This window comes from Halictus rubicundus, chromosome 14 (genome assembly GCF_050948215.1).
Source record: "Halictus rubicundus isolate RS-2024b chromosome 14, iyHalRubi1_principal, whole genome shotgun sequence".
Lineage (NCBI taxonomy): Eukaryota > Metazoa > Arthropoda > Insecta > Hymenoptera > Halictidae > Halictus > Halictus rubicundus.
Genome location: NC_135162.1, coordinates 2,434,380 through 2,452,182, shown reverse-complemented (window position 1 = coordinate 2,452,182; position 17,803 = coordinate 2,434,380). Strand labels below are relative to the sequence as shown.

Below are 17,803 nucleotides of genomic sequence, written 5' to 3'. Positions count from 1 at the left end.
CGTTTTCAAATACACGGTAAACCCCGTTGACCTCCCCTTTCCGTTCGTTGTTGTGTGTCTTTGTTCTGCCGACGATTGGCACCTGTGCTAACCGTCGATCGGAGCGAAACACAAACAATTAACGGCTCCTTCCCGGTCGCTCGGAACGAAATTTCTGGAAATTTCGATCCGGATCACATAAGTGACAGGTGGAAACGTTTCGACAAATTTCGCAATTAAATTAATCAATTAACTCGACGGCTGTTTAAACAATCAGCTCGCTGGTTGTTTAATACGGTTCCCGAGTTTCTAGATTTTATTTATTGCGAAATTGGGGCGCAAGTCTGTGCCGGTAGTTTATTAAAAGTAATATTCAACATCTCTTGTTGAATACCGGCACGTCGGAGCGTTTCCTACTTCGTCGAAATTGTGCTCCGTTTCGGAATAAGCCAGGAATATTGTTCCTGAGCCAAGACCAGCCGAATTGTTTGATCGGACTCGTTCGATTAAATTAATTCGGCTCTGATTTCCTATCAGTCACCGATCCGTGTAGGCCTCAGATATTCCTTAGCCCCGTGCTAAGGAAATTTTCTGAGTACCGCCAAGTATCGGTGCAGCCCTCTAGCGGTGGGTCTCTGCACGAGAAGCTCGAAAGAGTTTCTCGACCGCCCGCTAGGTGTCCCCCTTGGACAGGCTCTACTCTGTCCAAGGTAGAGTCCTACTATCGCTGTTATCTTCTCTCCCTTTCTAACCTCCATCTGTCATCCGCTCTCTTTCTATCTTTACCCGTTTCATACTTCTCTCGGTCTATCTCTTTAATTTTTCTCTTTCCTGTTTCGGCCACTCACCTCGCTCTACTGTAATTGGTATACTTAGTTGACTGACTTTATTTATTTATTTATTTATTTATCTATTTATTTATTTACTTATTTATATATCGACTGATCTATCCATCTATCTATTTATCTATCGATTTTACCTACCTTTCTATTTTATTTTAATTTAAACCTAGAGTACTGCATGCTATACTCTCATTAGCTACCTATTTACTGATTTTACTTACCTGATTTATACACACTATTTTAATTTAATTTATTACATTTTACTCTAGTCATACTTGGTTCCTACGCTACTTTAATTTTATTCTGTGATATATACCGGCTATTTTAACGCATTTTACTCCACTTTATTTCTATTTTATTATTATTTATTTCTACATTAATATCACTGTGATCTTTCTTACTCTTCGATACGCTTATTTACATTACATTCTACTGTCTTAACGTACCTCGCCCACCCAGTCAACTTCGTATACTGACTTCTTACATCTAAACTAGTGCAATTGACATATATTATCTTATTTTATTTTATTTTACCATATTTTACTATCTTTTACCACTTTTACTTCATTATATTTTACTCAACGTGTTACTCTGTCGTGATCGTGCCCTATTATATTTTACTTTATCTTACTTTATTTTACTCCATGATACTTTATCTACACTCGACTGAGCTTTTACCAATTTAACACACAAATCTGAGTTCCACTTATTTATTTATTTACTTATGTATTATTTTCTTTTATTTATTTTTTACTGACTACACAATTCAGCTATTTTATACGTATACTCTATTACACTGTTTTTAACATAGCTCTAATTACTACACCCGGAACTATTTTATTCTCATTTCTATCTCTATTTTTATACTTATTTCCTTCTTTTTGCACATAGTTACCCTAGTACAGGTCGTCCCAAAAATGGCAGGGCAAAGCAGCAGCCCGGTTACAATTTATATTGACTTCCCCTTCCCGGAGGAATTCCGATGCCCGGAATGCTACGGCAAACCGGGCATGAAGCTCGGTGGGGCGTATAAGTCCCATTCCGACCTGGCAAAGCATGCCAAGAAATACCACCCGGGACATATCATTGTCCACCGGTGCGGCGAGTGTGGTGAGCCGGGCACGGGCAGATATGCCCTAAAAGCGGTTAAGACTCACCACGCCGCTGCACACGCGAGTACGGGTGGGCCAGGTCGGAGTGGGACCAGTAGAACGAACAACGGTTCTACTAACATCCGGACAACCGGTGCCCGGTCCTCCTCCTCTGCGACTGGCACTAATTCCTCGGGCCGAGGGAGGCCCGAGTCAATTTTAAGGTTTCCCGCTGCGGCGGGAGCTGGAGGGGTCGTCACTACGACAACGGCCACAGCAACGACGACAACGACTGCGACGACGACGACAGCATGTGGCCAGCGGCAGGCGGCGACGGCCCAACGAACCAACACCTCCGGCGGGGCAGTACCACCATCATCGGGCCCCGCGACCACGCCGACCACCAGCGTGGTCACCACCACAACGACGACGGCTTCGGCGACGACCCGCACGCTGACGTTGCAGCGCAAACTGCCCTTCGGCACGTCTGCAGCTGCGACGGGGACGACAGCGGGGACATCAACAAGGACAACGCTGGCAGCGAGGACGAGGACGATCGTGGCGGTCCCACGACCTACCCCCAGGCCATCCATCACGCCACCACCACCATCGGCGTCCCTGGGGGCCAGGCCGAAGGTTGCGGCGGCACTAGTGGCTCCCCTTCGGAAGTCACTGACGCCGCCGCCCCTTCTGGCCGCCTCCAGGGCGAAGACCACCCCTGCAGCAGCAGCAGCAACGTCCGGGAGGAAATCCCAGACGCCACCACCACCTGGAGCGTCGAGGAGGACCCAGGCAGGGGTAGCAGCAGCCGGGACCGCCACGAAGAAGACGCCCACGCCCCCACCAGCAGCAGCAACAACAACAGCAACAAGGAGCAGCCTGTCGCGGCGAGGCAACGAGGCTGCCCTGGCACCGACACCACCAGGGACCAGGAATGCGCCCGCCAAGCGCACCACGACCGGGCCCGGAGCCGCCCAACGATCCAGCCCGGGCTCATCGGCACGCAAGTCGACCCCCGATAAGCACGCCACCAACACTACTGGTGGCGTGGCAAGGAGGACGAGGGGGTCGACTGTCTCCCCCAAGACCAGGTCCCCGCCCACCAGCCCAAGGGGACCGGTCACGAGGAGCGCGGCGAGAAACAGGAGGGGAGCCAGCGTGCCGATCGAGCTCGGAGACATCAGGATGCGGACTGCAGCCCTCAACGCCATCAAGAGGAAGGCGGCTCCAAAGCCTGGCGTGAGCAGATCACCGAGGTCGTCTGGGTTAGATGGGGGGGCACCCGCCCCCGCCCCCGCCCCCCAAACAACATCTAACCCAAACCAACCCCAATCACCACCACGGGTATTTACCTCGGTGATCAGGACGGCGGCATCACCATCATACGCCGCCGTCACGGCGGGCGCAGCGGTGGTCACGACAACAACACCGCCAGGAGACCGCCCAGAGAAGAGGACGCTACGGTCGATGACTCGGGCATCGTCACTCCCGCCCGAGTTCATGACCGTAGCGATTAGCAGCCCTTCCCTCATCATTGCTACGAGGGATCCCCCCCCTGCCCGCTCACCCCCACCGACCATCTGTGGGAAGCAGGGGGGAGCGGAGGGCTGCTGCGCGGTCTCCTGCGTGGCTCCGGCCACGCTGACCACGACCACCGTCACGACCACTGCCAGCGGGGGGCCCATCATGACTTCGAGGCCCCTCGCGGGGGGAGTGGAGAGGATACAGAAGAGGACGAGGCTTACGCCGGCAGTCCTCTCCCTCCCCCCCATCGAGGAAGTGGCAGGGTCACCTGGTCCCGCCAGGACAGCTCCTTCTCCCCCTCCGGCCATCCGGGGGAGCGAAGAGGAGAGGGGAGAAGAGGTGGGGAGGAAGGACGAAGAAGATCCCTCCCCACTGCCGTGGCAGGTTGTTCCCCACAGGCGTCAAACATCTGGACGCCTGTCCCCGCTGTCGCCATCCCCGTCGTCGTCGCCGGAGTCGTCCAGGAGGATGACGCCGTCGTCGCCGAGGACGACAACACCCCGCAGCTCACCAGCGGGGGACAGGAGGACGCCGGCCGCACCCCTGCGACCAACAGCGAGGGACCAGCGTTCTCCACCGGCCCCACCAGCTCCCAACGTCAGCGGAGCCTTGGAGGAGGCCACTCCCACCACCACCGTCACCACGCGAAGGGGCGGAGCCGCTCGCCGGTGGCCATTGGCAGGAGGTAGCCGCATCACCCAACAGAGGGTAAGTGCTGAGCGGGCCCCTGCCAACGCCGCGCGGATGGACCGGCGCCGCGAATTCCGCGATCTGAATGTCCGCTTGGGAGGGTTCGCGTCGCGTTTTCGTTCAGTGGGTGGGAACAATAACCCTGGGAGCTCGCTCCCGGGTGGTAGCACGAGGGGGATAACGGTCCCCACGGGGCAGACTAATGCTCCTGGGGGCGTTGCTGGAGGACCCGCGGCCCTCCAGACACCGCAGGGACGGCAGCAGCCTGTGCCTGCTGGCCAGCCCAATCCTCGCCAGCGCGCATCCCGACGGAGGGAGCAAGCCGCGCTGGAGAGAGAGAGGGAGCTACTGGTCAGTTTGGCTGGGGCTGCTGACAATCCTCAAGACCTGGAGGAAGCTGCAGCGCAAATCGCTGCCTTCTTCCAGGGATTCCGGACCCGACCTGCGGGGAACGGAGGAGACCGGGGCGTAAGACCAGCAGACCCCGCGAGGACGAGGGGGCGTGTCGTGAACTCGTCAGGGACACGCCCTCCCGGTCGTACCGGCTTGGAGACCGATAGGAGAACGGACCAAGTCAAGGAGGCTACGCGTCTCCAGAGGCTGTTCCGGCAGAACCGCAGGCGTGCGGTCCAGGAGGTGCTCATGGGCGCCCCTGAGCAATGTGAAGTTGCCAGGGACCGCGTCATGCAGCACTTCCTGGATATGTACTCACCTGCGAGTGAGCCACAAGCCTCTGGGCCCCTTGGCTTTCCCTCAGAGGCTCCGACAGCAGCAAGCGGCGAGGCTTTGGTCCGGCCTTTTGAAGTGAGTGAGGTAGACCGACGGATCCGGCGGATGTCAAACTCCGCGCCAGGACCCGACGGTCTGACTTACCGTGACCTTCGGAAGGCCGACCCGAGCTGCGTCGTCTTGACTGCGTTTTTCAACCTCTGCCGTAGGTTGGAGTCGGTCCCTTCTTCCTGGAAGGTCTCCAACACTGTGTTAATTCACAAAAAGGGCGATCGGGGGGACCTGTCGAACTGGCGGCCACTTGCCATGTCCGACACTACCCCTAAACTCTTCGCGGCGGTGCTGGCCGACCGTTTAGTGTCGTGGGCCCTCCACAATGGGAGGCTTAGCCCCCAGCAGAAGGGTTTCCTGCCGTGTGAGGGTTGCTATGAGCATAACTTCACGCTGCAGGAAATCCTGAACGACGCTCGCAGGGGCAGGCGTCAGGTGGTGGTGGCGTGGCTGGACTTGTCGAACGCGTTCGGCTCAATTCCCCACTCCACCATCTACCGCGCTTTCGCTGAGGCCGGCGTTCCCCTCCCCTTCCGCAACATTGTGGAAGGGATGTACGATGGATGCACCACCCGGGTGCGAACCTCACAGGGCTTCACCGACCCTGTCCCCATTCTTTCCGGTGTTAAGCAGGGCTGCCCGTTGAGCCCTGTAGCGTTCAACCTAGCCTTGGAACCGGTCCTGAGGGCGGTAACCGCGACCTCGGCGGGCTACACGCTGCACGGCCAACGTTATTCAGTGCTGGCCTACGCAGATGACCTGGCGTTAACTGCTGATTCACCGGAAGGAATGGAAACACTGTTACGAACAGTGGAAGCTGCGGCAAATGGGGTTGGACTTCGGTTCAACCCGGCGAAGTGTGCAACACTGCACCAGGACAGCAGAGGCACTCGCCGGGTACTCCCTACTTGCTTCAGCTTGCAGGGTCAAGGGGTTAAAGCCCTGGCAGCAGGTGCGCCATACGAGCACCTTGGAGTCCCCACAGGATTTCAGGTCAGGCAGACCCCGCTCGCGACGATCGAGGAGCTTGTCCGGGATCTCCGGGCCGTGGATCGCTCTCTCCTCGCCCCGTGGCAAAAATGTGAGGCGGTGAGCTCGTTTATATTGCCCCGCCTCGACTTCATGCTGCGGGGAGCCCATGTTGAGAAGGGCCCCCTCAAGGAAGTCGACAAGCTTGTACGCAAGCTTGCCAAATCCTGGCTCAACCTCCCTCAGAGAGCCAGCGCGGAGGTAGTCTACCTCCCTCCCAAAAAGGGGGGATGTGGACTGCTTCCGCTTGCGGACCTGGCCGACGCACTGGTCATCGGACACGCATTCCGTCTACTGACGGCATCGGACCCGATGATCAGTGGGCTGGCCAGAGAATCTCTGAGCGAGGCGGTAGCCAGGAAGATCGGTAGGTCACCCACCGATCAGGACCTGGCAACGTACCTCTCCGGCTCGCTGGAGGGGGAATTTGCCAGGGACGGAGGGGACTTCTCGACACTGTGGTCGAGAGCACGAAACGCGGCACGGCGATCGGGAGAAATGCTCCAATTGCGTTGGGAGTGGTGCGCTGCCCGGCGCGAATTGGGTCTTAGACTCCGGGGCTCACGCGGGCGCACGGTGGTTGTAACACCGAAGGTGCGGGACCAGGTGTTGCATCGTTTGAGAGCGGCAGTGACAGAGTTCTATGCCGATCGCCTGGGCAAAAAGCCCGATCAGGGGAAGGTCTTCGGGGTGTCGTCGCGGGATAGTGTATCAAATCACTTTCTCCGCGGCGGCAGTTTCACCCGCTTCGCTGATTGGCGCTTTATCCACCGAGCTCGCCTCAACGTCTTGCCTCTTAATGGGGCAAGGCGGTGGGGCGAGGGTGATAAGCGTTGCCGGCGATGCGGGGAGGCCCTGGAGACCCTACCCCATGTGATCTGTCACTGCCGGCCTCACTCGGCCGCCTGGCAACTGCGCCACGATGCCATCGTCTCGAGAGTATCTCGAGCCTGCCGACTGCCGGGGACGTTAAGGGTAAATAAAAGGGTCGAGGGTCTCACCGGCGAGTTGGAGGCTCTGCGCCCTGACATTGTTGTCAGGCACGAGCCTTCAAAAAGCGTCGTGATCGTCGACGTAACCGTGGCCTTCGAGAACGGCATCGAAGCCTTCGAAGCCGCTAGGGAGAGGAAGAGGGCGAAATACCTCCCTATCGGCGCCGTTCTCGAAGGACAGGGCTACCGAGTCGTGACCGACGCGATCGTTGTTGGGGCTCTCGGCTCTTGGGATCAGGCCAATGAGGCGGTGCTCAGGCTCCTGCGTGTGAGCAAGAAGTACGCGAGTCTGATGCGCCGTCTCATTGTGTCTGAGACCATTCGCTGGGGTCGGGACATCTACGTAGAGCACGTGTCGGGGGTCCGCCAGTACGCGGCTCCTCCCTCCGGTGTCCCCACCGCAGCACCGCCCCTACCCCCACCAGAGGTGACAGTGGCCCCTCCTCTACCTGATCTATCCCCCTCGGCCAATGAGGAAGTCGCGCCCCGAACAAACAGCCACGATGAGGCTCACGACGGGCACGAGGCCCAAACATTGACTCAGGGCCCTTCTGGCCCTGTATATGACGTGTAGTGCGGCAGCGGCGCCATGCGAGGTGCCGCGCCCACTAGTTTGTATTATTTTATTTTATTATATTTTATATGATATATATTATATTTCTATTTTTACACCTAGACACTTATATTTTTATATATCTATATACATTTTAGCGAGGGCAAATGGCTCGCCGCACGTCACTATTCTATCTTCTCTTTACTTTCTTACTTATATTACTTTCTAGTCATTCTCTTTTAAGTTATTTTATCTATTTTATTGTTTTTTCTCCTGTTCTTTCCTCTTTTTACATTTTTAGTTTCGTTTATTTTGTGTTTAATCATCTAGTCATCTCCCTTAGTACATAAGTATCTTAATCTTCCTAGCGTGCAGCGGGCCATTACAATGTTGATAATTTTAATAATTTTAAATTTTAACTTTATTCTTTTTTAAGCTATCCGACCAGGTCCCACTATGGGACCGGAATGATTTTATTTATTTATTGACGTGTGTGTGTCTGTGTGTGTGTGCGTCTGCGACTTACTCATTTTATTTATTATAAAAAATAAAAAAACATTAGCCACGCAGGGGACCTGATGCCCCCGCGCCGCACACCCCACCACCAAATAATTAATTGTATTTTGTAGCGGGGCGCCTAAAAGGGCACCCCCATATAAGCCCTCGCCAAAAGGCGAGTATGTTATACTGCCCCCGGGTACCTATGTAACCCGGGGGACAATTGCTTGAATAAAGTGCCTTTTATCTGTTCTTATCAGCTTAATATCTGATACACTCCCCATCGGGGAGTCAGAATATTAACTCGATTTTTGGAATTTGACGGAGCGGTCGGGGCTTGCTCCCCCTCGGTCACGGGTCGGCCACGCATTGCAGTGCCGTGTGGATTGGCCCAATTAGCCTTTTAAAAAGCATAAAATCTGCTTTATCCCACAGCCCGTCAAACTTCCAGGAATCGAGGAAATATTCTCGACTCCCCGAATCGAACAAAAAAAAAATTTTCTGAAATTTTCGTTTCGTCTCGCGCGAAGTCCGACGGGTGCCGCGACCCCAAAACGCGAGTTATAGCAAGTGGAGTGCTAAGTGCACCAGTATCTTAAAGGATTACTCCAGAGCCGAGGAGCGATCGGGGCGCGACCAGCCGCCGACGAGGAGGACCACCGACGATCAAGCGCCTCCACCGAAGCCGGACCTCCGGGAAACCGACCACCTGTACGGGGAACCCGAGCGGGGTAAGTGGTCGAAACCCTCTCTCTCTATCTCTGTAACTTCTGTCTATTCCCCCGTGTACTTGTAGCGGTATCATTTGGACTCTCTTGTCCAAGTGCCCGTTTTCAAATACACGGTAAACCCCGTTGACCTCCCCTTTCCGTTCGTTGTTGTGTGTCTTTGTTCTGCCGACGATTGGCACCTGTGCTAACCGTCGATCAGAGCGAAACACAAACAATTAACGGCTCCTTCCCGGTCGCTCGGAACGAAATTTCTGGAAATTTCGATCCGGATCACATAAGTGACAGGTGGAAACGTTTCGACAAATTTCGCAACTAAATTAATCAATTAACTCGACGGCTGTTTAAACAATCAGCTCGCTGGTTGTTTAATACGGTTCCCGAGTTTCTAGATTTTATTTATTGCGAAATTGGGGCGCAAGTCTGTGCCGGTAGTTTATTAAAAGTAATATTCAACATCTCTTGTTAAATACCGGCACGTCGGAGCGTTTCTCGCTTCGTCGAAATTGTACTCCGTTTCGGAATAAGCCAGGAATATTGTTCCTGAGCCAAGACCAGCCGAATTGTTTAATCGGACTCGTTCGATTAAATTAATTCGGCTCTGATTTCCTATCAGTCACCGATCCGTGTAGGCCTCAGATATTCCTTAGCCCCGTGCTAAGGAAATTTTCTGAGTACCGCCAAGTATCGGTGCAGCCCTCTAGCGGTGGGTCCTTGCACGAGAAACTCGAAAGAGTTTCTCGACCGCCCGCTAGGTGTCCCCCTTGGACAGGCTCTACTCTGTCCAAGGTAGAGTCCTACTATCGCTGTTATCTTCTCTCCCTTTCTAACCTCCATCTGTCATCCGCTCTCTTTCTATCTTTACCCGTTTCATACTTCTCTCGGTCTATCTCTTTAATTTTTCTCTTTCCCGTTTCGGCCACTTGCTTTACTATATCTTAATTGGTATATTTAGTTGACTAATTTTAATTATTAATTATTTATTTATTTATTTAGACATCTATTTACACATTTTACCCTATTCACTCGTTTTAACTACATTTTAATCACCGTACTGTATATCACAGTGCCTGCTTTTACATACCTAATTTAATTTTAAAACCGACACATTCAACTTTTACACGTATCTTATCGCATTTTACACTAACTTATTTTATTCTATTTTATTCTCATTCTTATTTTATTTTACTGTATTCTATTTTACTTTATCTTAATTCTAGTCATAGTTTATCTTTTATCTTGTTACTTTTACTCTTTTTACGCTGTGATATACTATACCATTTTAAAGCTATTACTGTGATATTTATACATACGCTTACTGCTATTTCCTATTTTTATCCTCCTTACTTTATCTCTAGTCTCATTTTTACTTTTATTTTTATTTCTTATTCCATTCTTTCTGAGCTCTATTCTTTTCCGATTAACTCCGATCATCTAGTCAACTTTATATGCCAGTTCTGACACCGACATAAACTGCATCCAATCTGCTCTGTCAATTTTAATTTAATTTAATTTTACCTTTTTACCTTGTTACATTTTATTCTTATTCTGTCTCATCCTACTCTGCACTATCTTATTTTATTTTACTGATATCACGACTTAATCACATTTTATTTTTATTTATTTAAACGCCTATTGCGATACATTGACGCCGACTAGTGCTATTTATTTATTTATTTATTCATCTATTTATTTATTTAAATACGTCTAGTCACTCCGTCGATCTTATTTTATTTATTATATTTTAACACACGTGACTAAGTTTAAGTGATTTTAACCTGGTGCTATTTAATTATCTATTTATATACACGCTTTCTCACTGACTGACAGAGCTATTTATTTATTTATCCATTTACTTACCCATTTATTTATCTATTTATTTAACTATTTACTCACTTATCAATTCATTCTTTTACTAACTTATTTATTTATTTATTTATATACCCCCTACCGCTCGTAGTCAACCCCGTACAGGTCGATCCAAAAATGGCAGGGCAAGCAAGTAGCCCGATTACAATTTATATAGATTTCCCGTTCCCGGAGGAATTCCGATGCCCGGAATGCTACGGCAGGCCGGGCATGAAGCTCGGTGGGGCGTATAAGTCCCATTCCGACCTGGCAAAGCACGCCAAGAAATACCACCCGGGACACATCATCGTTCACCGGTGCGGCGAGTGTGGTGAGCCTGGCACGGGCAGATATGCCCTAAAAGCAGTAAAGACTCACCACGCCGCCGCACACGCGAGTACGGGTGGGCCAGGTCGGGGTGGGACTAGCAGAACAATTACCGGTTCTGCCAGCAACCGGACAACCGGTGCCCGGTCCTCCTCCTCTGCGACTGGCACTAATTCCTCGGGCCGAGGGAGGCCCGAGTCAATTTTAAGGTTTTCCGCTGCGGCGGGAGCTGGAGGGGTCGCTACAACGACAACGGCCACGACAACGACGACGACGACGACAACAACGACGACGACAGCAACGACGACGACGACAGCAACGACGACGACTGCGAGTGGCCAGCGGCAGGCGGCGACGGCCCAGGAGATCAACACCTCCGGCGGGGCCGTACCACCATCTCCAGGCCCCGCGACCACACCGACCACCAGTGTGGTCACCACTACGACGACGACGGCTTCGGCGACGACCCGCACGCTGACGTTGCAGCGCAAACTGCCCTTCGGCACGTCTGCAGCTGCGACGGGGACGACAGCGGGGAAGTCTACGAGGATGACGCTGGCAGCAAGGACGAGGACGATCGGGGCGGTCCCACAACCTACCCCCAGACCATCAACCACGCCACCACCACCACCATTGGCGTCCCTGGGGGCCAGGCCGAAGGTTGCGGCGGCACTAGTGGCTCCCCTTCGCAAGTCACTGACGCCGCCGCCCCTTCTGGCCGCCTCCAGGGCGAAGACCACCCCTGCAGCAGCAGCAGCAACAACAACAACAACAGCAACAAGGAGCAGCCTGTCGCGGCGAAGCAACGAGGCTGCCCTGGCACCGACACCACCAGGGACCAGGAATGCGCCCGCCAAGCGCACCGGGACCGGGACCGGAGCCGTCCAACGAGCCAGCCCGGGCTCATCGGCACGCAAGTCGACCCCTGATAAGACCACCACTAATACCAGTGGTGGCATAGCAAGAAGGACGAGGGGGTCGACGGTCTCCCCTAAGACGAGGTCCCCCCCTACCAGCCCGAGGGGGCCGATTACAAGGAGCAGGAGGGGAGCCAGCGTGCCGATAGAGCTCGGGGACATCAAGAAGCGGACGATGACCCTCACCACCACCAGGAGGAAGGCGGCCCCGAAACCCGGTGCTAATACGTCACCGAGGGCGGTTGGGTTAGATGGGGGGGCACCCGCCCCCGCCCCCCCCACAACGACATCTAACCCAAACCAACCCCAATCCACCACACGGGTGTTTACCTCGGTGATTAGGACGGCGGCCTCACCATCTTATGCCGCCGTCACGGCGGGCGCAGCGGTGGTCACGACAACACCGCCAGGAGACCGCCCAGAAAGAAGAACGCTGCGGTCGATGACTCGGGCCTCGTCACTCCCGCCCGAGTTCATGACCGTAGCGAGCAGCAGCCTATCCCTCATCGCCACAACGAGGGATTCCCCCCCTGCCCACTCACCCCCACCGATCATCTGTAGGAAGCAGGGGGGAGCGGAGGGCTGCTGTGCGGTCTCCTGCGTGGCCCCGGCCACGCTGACCACGACCACCGTCACGACCACTGCCAGCGGGGGGCCCATCATGACTTCGAGGCCCCTCGCGGGGGGAGTGGAGAGGATACAGAAGAGGACGAGGCTTACGCCGGCAGTCCTCTCCCTCCCCCCCATCGAGGAAGTGGCAGGGTCACCTGGTCCTGCCAGGACAGCTCCTTCTCCCCCTCCGGCCATCCGGGGGAGTGAAGAGGAGAGGGGAGAAGAGGTGGGGAGGAAGGAGGAAGAGGATCCCTCCCCACTGCCGTGGCAGGTTGTTGCCGGCAGGCGCCGATCATCTGGGCGCCTGTCCCCGCTGCCAACATCCCCGTCGTCATCGCCGAGGTCGTCCCAGAGGAGGACGCCGTCGCCGTCGAGGACAACACCCCGCAGCTCACCAGCGGGGGACAGGAGGACGCCGGCCGCACCCCTGCGACCAACAGCGAGGGACCAGCGTTCTCCACCGGCCCCACCAGCTCCCAACGTCAGCGGAGCCTTGGAGGAGGCCACTCCCACCACCACCGTCACCACGCGAAGGGGCGGAGCCGCTCGCCGGTGGCCATTGGCAGGAGGTAGCCGCATCACCCAACAGAGGGTAAGTGCTGAGCGGGCCCCTGCCAACGCCGCGCGGATGGACCGGCACCGCGAATTCCGCGATCTGAATGTCCGCTTGGGAGGGTTCGCGTCGCGTTTTCGTTCAGTGGGTGGGAACAATAACCCTGGGAGCTCGCTCCCGGGTGGTAGCACGAGGGGGATAACGGTCCCCACGGGGCAGACTAATGCTCCTGGGGGCGTTGCTGGAGGACCCGCGGCCCTCCAGACACCGCAGGGACGGCAGCAGCCTGTGCCTGCTGGCCAGCCCAATCCTCGCCAGCGCGCATCCCGACGGAGGGAGCAAGCCGCGCTGGAGAGAGAGAGGGAGCTACTGGTCAGTTTGGCTGGGGCTGCTGACAATCCTCAAGACCTGGAGGAAGCTGCAGCGCAAATCGCTGCCTTCTTCCAGGGATTCCGGACCCGACCTGCGGGGAACGGAGGAGACCGGGGCGTAAGACCAGCAGACCCCGCGAGGACGAGGGGGCGTGTCGCGAACTCGTCAGGGACACGCCCTCCCGGTCGTACCGGTTTGGAGACCGACAGGAGAACGGACCAAGTCAAGGAGGCTACGCGTCTCCAGAGGCTGTTCCGGCAGAACCGCAGGCGTGCGGTCCAGGAGGTGCTCATGGGCGCCCCTGAGCAATGTGAAGTTGCCAGGGACCGCGTCATGCAGCACTTCCTGGATATGTACTCACCTGCGAGTGCGCCACAAGCCTCTGGGCCCCTTGGCTTTCCCTCAGAGGCTCCGACAGCAGCAAGCGGCGAGGCTTTGGTCCGGCCTTTTGAAGTGAGTGAGGTAGACCGACGGATCCGGCGGATGTCAAACTCCGCGCCAGGACCCGACGGTCTGACTTACCGTGACCTTCGGAAGGCCGACCCGAGCTGCGTCGTCTTGACTGCCTTTTTCAACCTTTGCCGTAGGTTGGAGTCGGTCCCTTCTTCCTGGAAGGTCTCCAACACTGTGTTAATTCACAAAAAGGGCGATCGGGGGGACCTGTCGAACTGGCGACCACTTGCCATGTCCGACACTACCCCTAAACTTTTCGCGGCGGTGCTGGCCGACCGTTTAGTGTCGTGGGCCCTCCACAATGGGAGGCTTAGCCCCCAGCAGAAGGGTTTCCTGCCGTGCGAGGGTTGCTACGAGCACAACTTCGCGCTGCAGGAAATCCTGAACGACGCTCGCAGGGGCAGGCGTCAGGTGGTGGTGGCATGGCTGGACTTGTCGAACGCGTTCGGCTCGATCCCCCATTCCACCATCTACCGTGCCTTTGCTGAGGCCGGCGTTCCCCTCCCCTTCCGCAATATTGTGGAAGGGTTATATGATGGATGCACCACCCGGGTGCGAACCTCACAGGGCTTCACTGACCCTGTCCCCATTCTCTCCGGGGTCAAGCAGGGCTGCCCGTTGAGCCCTGTGGCGTTTAACCTCGCCCTGGAACCGGTCCTGAGGGCGGTAACCGCGACCTCGGCGGGTTACACGCTACACGGCCAACGGTATTCCGTGCTAGCCTACGCCGACGACCTGGCGTTAACCGCTGACTCCCCGGAGGGAATGGAAACACTGTTGCGAACAGTGGAAGATGCGGCAAGTGGGATTGGACTTCGGTTCAACCCGGCGAAGTGTGCAACACTGCATCAGGACAGCAGAGGCACTCGCCGGGTACACCCTACTTGCTTCAGCTTGCAGGGTCAAGGGGTTAAAGCCCTGGCAGCAGGTGCGCCATACGAGCACCTTGGAGTCCCCACAGGATTTCAGGTCAGGCAGACCCCGCTCGCGACGATCGAGGAGCTTGTCCGGGATCTCCGGGCTGTGGATCGCTCTCTCCTCGCCCCGTGGCAAAAGTGTGAGACGGTGAGCTCGTTCATATTGCCCCGTCTCGACTTCATGCTGCGGGGAGCCCACGTTGAGAAGGGCCCCCTTAAGGAAGTGGACAAGCTTGTCCGCAAGCTTGCCAAGTCCTGGCTCAACCTCCCTCAGAGAGCCAGCGCGGAGGTGGTCTACCTCCCTCCCAAAAAGGGGGGGTGTGGACTGCTTCCGCTTGCGGACCTGGCCGACGCACTGGTCATCGGACATGCATTCCGTCTACTGACGGCATCGGACCCGATGATCAGTGGGCTGGCCAGAGAATCTCTGAGCGAGGCGGTAGCCAGGAAGATCGGTAGGACACCCACCGATCAGGACCTGGCGACGTACCTCTCCGGCTCGCTGGAGGGGGAATTCGCCAGGGACGGAGGGGACTTCTCGACTCTGTGGTCGAGAGCACGAAACGCGGCACGGCGATCGGGAGAAATGCTCCAATTGCGTTGGGAGTGGTGCGCTGCCCGGCGCGAACTGGGTATTAGACTCCGGGGCTCACGCGGGCGCACGGTGGTTGTAACACCGAAGGTGCGGGACCAGGTGTTGCACCGTTTGAGAGCGGCAGTGACAGAGTTCTATGCCGAACGTCTGGGCAAAAAGCCCGATCAGGGGAAGGTCTTCGGGGTGTCGTCGCGGGATAGCGCATCAAATCACTTTCTCCGCGGCGGCAGTTTCACCCGCTTCGCTGATTGGCGCTTCATCCACCGAGCTCGCCTCAACGTCTTGCCTCTTAATGGGGCAAGGCGGTGGGGCGAGGGTGATAAGCGTTGCCGGCGATGCGGGGAGGCCCTGGAGACCCTACCCCATGTAATCTGTCACTGCCGGCCTCACTCGGCCGCCTGGCAACTGCGCCACGATGCCATCGTCTCGAGAATATCTCGAGCCTGCCGACTGCCGGGGACATTAAGGGTTAATAAAAGGGTCGAGGGTCTCACCGGCGAGTTGGAGGCTCTGCGTCCTGACATGGTTGTCAGACACGAGCCTTCGAAAAGCGTCGTGATCGTCGACGTGACCGTGGCCTTCGAGAACGGCATCGAAGCCTTCGAAGCCGCTAGGGAGAGGAAGAGGGCGAAATACCTCCCTATCGGCGCCGTTCTCGAAGGACAGGGCTACCGAGTCGTGACCGACGCGATCGTTGTTGGGGCTCTCGGCTCCTGGGATCAGGCCAATGAGGCGGTGCTCAGGCTCCTGCGTGTGAGTAAGAAGTACGCGGGCCTGATGCGCCGTCTCATTGTGTCTGAGACCATTCGCTGGGGCCGGGACATCTACGTGGAGCATGTGTCGGGGGTCCGCCAGTACGCGGCTCCTCCTCCCGGTGTCCCCACCGCAGCACCGCCCCTACCCCCACCAGAGGTGACAGTGGCCCCTCCTCACGACCAGCCTCCCTCCGCCAGCAGGGAAGTCGCGCCCCGGATAGGCAGCCGTCACGAGGCTGAAGACGGGCATGAGGCCCAAACAATGACTCAGGGCCCCTCCGGCCCTTTGCATGACATATAATGAGGCGGCGGTGCCACGCGAGGCACCGCGCCCATTAGTTATTATTATAATTACATTTTTATTTTTATTTTTATTTCTATTGTTATTATTGTTATTTTTATTATATTATATATATTTAAATCTACGTATATTTTAGCGAGGGCAGGTGGCCGGCTGCACATCTCTATTCTATCTTCTCTTTTATCTTGCTACTTATATTATTTTCTAGTCATTCTCTTTTAAGTTATTTCATCTAGTTTATTGGTTTCTTCTCCTGTCCTTTTCTCTTTTTATACTTTTTAGTTTTGCTTATTTTCCTTTTAGTCATCTAGTCATCTACCTTAGTATATAAGTATTTTAACTTTCCTGGTGTGCAGCGGACCACTACAATGTTGACAATTTTAATTTTAATTTTAATGTTAATCTTAAGCTATCTGACCAGGCCCCCCTGCGGGGCCGGAACGATTTTTATTTATTTACTGACGTGTGTGTGTATGTGTGTGCGTGTGATGCGTTTTATCTATTATATTTATTTACTTATATATATATTAGCCGCGCAGGGGGCCCGATGCCCCCACACCGCACACCCCACCACCAAACCCTTAATCTTATTTGTAGCGGGGTGCCCAACGTGCACCCCCATATAAGCCCTCGCCAAAAGGCGAGTACATTGTACCGCCCCCGGGAGCATATGTAGCCCGGGGGACCATTGTTTGAAAATAAACGCCTTTTATCTGTTCTTATCAGCTTAATATCTGATACACTCCCCATCGGGGAGTCAGAATATTAACTCGATTTTTGGAATTTGACGGAGCGGTCGGGGCTTGCTCCCCCTCGGTCACGGGTCGGCCACGCATTGCAGTGCCGTGTGGATTGGCCCAATTAGCCTTTTAAAAAGCATAAAATCTGCTTTATCCCACAGCCCGTCAAACTTCCAGGAATCGAGGAAATATTCTCGACTCCCCGAATCGAACAAAAAAAAAATTTTCTGAAATTTTCGTTTCGTCTCGCGCGAAGTCCGACGGGTGCCGCGACCCCAAAACGCGAGTTATAGCAAGTGGAGTGCTAAGTGCACCAGTATCTTAAAGGATTACTCCAGAGCCGAGGAGCGATCGGGGCGCGACCAGCCGCCGACGAGGAGGACCACCGACGATCAAGCGCCTCCACCGAAGCCGGACCTCCGGGAAACCGACCACCTGTACGGGGAACCCGAGCGGGGTAAGTGGTCGAAACCCTCTCTCTCTATCTCTGTAACTTCTGTCTATTCCCCCGTGTACTTGTAGCGGTATCATTTGGACTCTCTTGTCCAAGTGCCCGTTTTCAAATACACGGTAAACCCCGTTGACCTCCCCTTTCCGTTCGTTGTTGTGTGTCTTTGTTCTGCCGACGATTGGCACCTGTGCTAACCGTCGATCAGAGCGAAACACAAACAATTAACGGCTCCTTCCCGGTCGCTCGGAACGAAATT

General features: G+C 55.1%; 2 pseudogenes; both read left to right on the top strand.

Moving 5' to 3' along the window:
- The first annotated feature begins 8,200 nt into the window (after positions 1-8,200).
- On the top strand, positions 8,201-8,378 carry LOC143361169 (U2 spliceosomal RNA; annotated as a pseudogene).
- An 8,662-nt stretch (positions 8,379-17,040) lies between these two features.
- Positions 17,041-17,222, top strand: LOC143361150 (U2 spliceosomal RNA; annotated as a pseudogene).
- The last annotated feature ends 581 nt before the right edge of the window (positions 17,223-17,803 follow it).